The following is a 5,174-nucleotide window of genomic DNA, read 5'->3' as shown; positions in this document are numbered from 1 at the left end:
TTTTTTTTTGTATAATAAAGTGGAAAAACAAAGGTCTGACTTCCGTCTGGTCACTGGAATGAATAAGTGGGTGGCAGAGGTGACCTAATAACAGGCTTGACATAAAGCCCTTGAAGCCAGTTTGTCCTTTCTGGAGCCATTTTCCTGAAGATTTCTACAGGTGACCTGCCTTCACCTTCCCGAACTCCATCAATTCAGCCAGTTAACTTGGCCTTGGGAAGTTAAGTTGGCAGAGTAGATACATTTCCACCTAGAGGGCAGTGCTTTAGGAAACGAGGTAATTAGCCACCAGGGTGAAGGGTTCATCCAGGCCTTGCAAGCCCTTTTTGATGGTTTAGGAAGAGCCAGGCTTAGCTGTGACTCCCCTAACTACCCAGACTTTTGAAGAGAAGCTGCTGCAGGGACCACAGGACTTCTTGCTCTCTGGATTAAGACCAGCCTTGCCTGCTCAGGCTTTGACTAGGTTCCTAGACAGGCAACTGGGTGAAAGGTATAGATCTATGCCAAAAGCTCCCCATGGATGCTACTCCACATTTCAGTTCCTGTCCACACCTCAGAAGTACCCACTCATTCCCCAGAGTCTGTCTCCAGTCATTAGCACACTTGTCTTTCTTTACTCCAGGGGACATCTGCTGGTGTCCCGCTCTCTGACTCTGCTTCTGTTAGCCCTCAGGAGTCATTCCTTCCTGGGCATCTCTCCTGAGTCTCTAGTTCTTACCCATAGGAAGCCATTCAAAAGGCAGTATCCAACCAGGCATGGCAGCACATGCTGGTAAATCTCAGCTCTCAGGAGGCTGAAACTAGAGAAGAGCCATGAGTTCAAGACTAGTCTGTGCCGTGGAGCGAGATTGCCTCCCCAAATAAATGGTAGCATATGCAGTCACTGCTTGTTGTGGTTTAAATGTCTCCAAACTCAAGCTGAAACCTATAATGAAAACGGTAGGAGTAAAAGGGTGGAACATTTAAAAATTACATTTTGTATGTGTGTGTGTGTGTGTGTTAGTCCAGAGAACAACTTGTTAGATTCAGTTCTTTTTGTACTACATGAGGTCTCAGGGATCAAGCTCAGGGTATTATGCTTGGTAGCAAGTACCTTTATCTGCTGAGCCGTCCCATCAGCCCCATGCAGTGGGACCTCCATGAAATGGTATAACTGCAAGAGTCAGTCCCTCAGAAATGGACTAAAGCATTATGGGAGTTAGGGACCTGATCAAAAGGGTGAGTTTGGCCACATTTCCCCCTGTCCTGTATGTGCTTGTCCACGCACCATCCCCTCGTGCTTATAAGAGGTGTGGAAGCTGTATTTCTATGGTTTATAATGAACCCAGTCTGCAGTACTTTGTGACAGTAGCATAAAGTCATCTAAGATATGATTCTTGTGCAGATGTGTAGGCAATCGACTACCTAGCCTGAAATCAGGATAGCAGTCTCCACGCCTCTCCCTGCCTGATAAACTTCCAGGGTTATCACCTGGAGCTATTTCCCTCTCTAAATCCCTCCCTTCTCCACAGGGACATTTCCATCCTTCTAAAGCCACTGCCATTGTTCATTTTCTGGAAAGACCTGGAATTGATCTTGCTTAGCCTGTTCCTTATAATAAATATATTCTGCACAAGCAGGCAAAATTGTCTTAAAGCCAAATTTGAAATGTGGTGAGATATTAACTGTAATCCCAGTACTCAAAAGGTCAGAAAGACTGCCTGGGATTTGAGGCCAGCCTGACCTTATCGCAAAAACCCAACACACGCCGAGCGGTGGTGGCAAACGCCTTTAATCCCAGCACTTGGGAAGCAGAGGTAGGCAGATTTCTGTGTTTGAGGCCAGCCTGGTCTACAGAGTGAGTTCCAGGATAGCCAGGGCTACACAGAGAAACCCTGTCTCGAAGAAAAAAAAAAAAAACCCAACACACATGTCTAAGGTGGAGCTTACCTGTGGTACTACTTAGAAGGATTACTTGAGCCGGGCAGTGGTGGCGCACTTGGGAGGCAGAAGGTCAGCTGAGGCAGGAGAATTACCACAAGTTTGTGGCTATCCTGAACTTCACAGTAAGTCTGAGGCCAACTAGTGCTATATAGACCCTATCTCATAAACAAACAAACAAATAAAATAAATAATCTAAAACAACTGTACACAACAACCAAAAACCAAACCAAAACAACTAGGTGTGGTGGCATGTATTTGTAATCCCAACATTCAGTGTGTGATTCTCCTCCTCCCCCCAACACCCAGAAGATTGTTGCTGAAGCATGTTCCTTATTCTAGGGTACACAGAGAGAACTTGTCTCCAAAACAACCAACCAATAATTGTGACTATGCTGGGTGGGATTTGAGGCCAGCCTGATCTTATAGCAAAAACCCAACACACGCAGGTTGGTGGTGGTGCACGCCTTTAATCCCAGCATTTGGGAGGCAGAGGCAGGTGGATTTCTGAGTTTAAGGCCAGCCTGGTCTACAAAGTGAGTTCCAGGACAGCCAGGGCTACACAGAGAAACCCTGTCTCAAAAACAAAACAAAACAAAAACAAAAACAAAAACAACAACAACAACAAAAAAGAATTGTGATTATTTCGCTATTCAAAACTTATTGTGGGGGTTGGGGATTAGTTCAGTGGCAGAGTGCTTGTCTAATGTGCACAAGTCTATGGAGTTCCATCCCCAGCACCACAAAAATAAATGCCACGTTTTTGAAGACTGGCCCAGTAGCCTCTCCTTGTAATCCTAATATCGAGAGGTGGCAATATGAGGATCAGAAATTCAAGGTCATTTGCTCTCTGCCTAGAATTCTGTTCTCCCGCCTCAGCTCAAAGTCACCTCACAGACAACCACCGTCTCTAGAGGCCTTCATCTCCTTGCTTGTGGATTTAGGGTTTGTGGTCTCTTTTCCCAAGTTGAAGACAGTTAACTTGCTTGTTCATCACAGTCATCCAGCATCTGAATTGCTCTTGAATAATTTGACATCTAAGGAAAAAATGCCATGCCGGACGGTGGTGGCACACGCCTTTAATCCCTGCACTTGGGAGGCAGAGGCAGGTGGATTTCTGAGTTCTAGGCTAGCCTGGTCTACAGAATGAGTTCCAGGACAGCCAGGGCTACACAGAGAAACCCTGTCTCGAAAAGCCAAAAAAAAAAAAAAAAGAAGAAGAGAAAAAAAAAAGAAAAAAATGCCACAAGTAAGGGCCTAATATACTGTAAACCACAGGTCACGAGGGCAAGGGTGGACCTATCGCTTCTGCTGGCCGCTCTGCCCCAGCTCCAGCCACACCAGTCCTCTATGCCTCAAACACAACACTCCGGAATTCTTCCTATCTAGAATAGGTTGTATATATGTGGAACGTCGAGTTCATACCAAGTGTGGTTCCTCAGATGTCACCTACTTCTTTTGAGAGTCTCTCATGGGCGAGTTGCTTGTCTGGCTGGCTGGTCAGTGACCCATTGACCCACTGACCTGTCTGCTTTCACCTTCTCAGCTCTGGGATTATGTGCACCACCACATCTGACTTTTTTCACTAGAGTTCTCGAAACTGAACTGAGGACCTCATGCTTATCACACAAGCATTTCACAAGCTTAGTAATTTCCCCAGCCTGTCTGCCTAAAATAATCTTCACCTCTTTGCTTAGAGATTCAGGACTCTGTTTATTTCTTTAGTTTACTTATCTTTTTCTATTGGTTTATTTATTTGGTTTTTCTAGACAGGGTTTCTTAGTGTAGCCCTGGCTGTCCTGGAGCTCACTCTGTAGACCAGGCTGGCCTGCAAACTCAGAGAGATCTGCCTACCTCTGCCTCTCCAATGCTGGGATTAAATGTGTGCAGCACAGCCATCTGGCTCAGGACATCATTTAAGAGTCTTTCTAAAACTGAGAGTCGTAGTATAATCCCACAGCAGTGGAGGTAGAGGCATTTAGATCTCTGTGAGCTCAAGGCCAGCCTACATAATGAGACCTTGTCTCAAACAACAACAATAATAATAAGTGAGAAAAAAAAAGTCTGTCTGGGAACTAGAGAGATGACATCACTGCTTTTGTAGAGGACTCAGGATCAAGTTCTAGCACACACATATGGCCTCCTGACTGTCTGTAACTCCTGGTCTAGAGGATCTAGTGCCCTCTTGTGGGTTTTGCAGGCACTGCATGCAGGTGGGATACAGACATTCAAGCAGGTAAAAAGTTTTTCTTCCGGCAGGGTAGGGAGGGGCTCCCTTCCGCCTTTAGTTTCCTCAGCAGATTGGATGTCTTCCTCACACTTGCCTCTTCTATGTCAGGCTTTGCTGGACTGCAAGCTCTACCAAGACAAGGCCTCTGCGGCTCCTTTGCTCCTTACTGTAACTCCAAGGCTTCACACACAGCCAGAGTCAGCTCAGGCCTTAGTATTTATTAACTGGTACAGAACCAGGTCATATGCCCAAAGATCACCACCACATAGCAGCCATGACCAAGTGCTCAATGAATTGGATGGTCCATTACTTGGAAGGTCTGTGCGAGGATTGCTACTGGTGGGGGTAGGGGACACAATGAGAGAAACTGGGAGGAGCCAGAAGGGTTCTTCTGAATGTGCAAATGCCTGAAGGCAAAGAGGCTATTCTCTGACCACTCCCAAAAGCTGGCCTCACTCTGCTCCTGCTGTAAGTTCCACCATTTTTTGAGTCTCCACTCTTTTTTTTTTTTTTTTTTTTTTGAGACAGGGTTTCTCTGTGTAGCCCTGGCTGTCCTGGAACTCACTCTGTAGACCAGGCTGCCCTCGAACTCAGAAATCCGCCTGCCTCTGCCTCCCTAGTGCTGGGATTAAAGGCATGCGCCACCACCACCTGGCGAGTTTCCACTCTTTGGTCCCATAGCAATCCTAGTTTCTCCGACACCAGATTTATCATTTTTTCCCCCTTTGGTTTTTTTCGAGACAGGATTTCTCTGTGTAGCCCTGGCTGTCCTGGAACTCACTCTGTAGACCAGGCTCAGATTTATCATCTTGTCAGGTCCTCCAGCAAGTTCTCCGTCTTCAAGATGTTTTCAGAGTCTCCCTCTCCTTCACTCCATACAGGGAGGTCAGCCAGCTAGACTCCAGAACACAGAGTGATGTTGTATACACACAAGTCTGGCTAGAGGGTGTCCACAGCTCTCCTCATTGTATGGCTCAATTACACAAACTCCACCATATTCTTGACCCTAAATGATCTTCTAGCC

The sequence above is a fragment of the Mastomys coucha genome, unplaced genomic scaffold (genome assembly GCF_008632895.1).
Source record: "Mastomys coucha isolate ucsf_1 unplaced genomic scaffold, UCSF_Mcou_1 pScaffold5, whole genome shotgun sequence".
Taxonomy (NCBI): domain Eukaryota; kingdom Metazoa; phylum Chordata; class Mammalia; order Rodentia; family Muridae; genus Mastomys; species Mastomys coucha.
Note: the sequence above shows the minus strand (reverse complement) of the source record.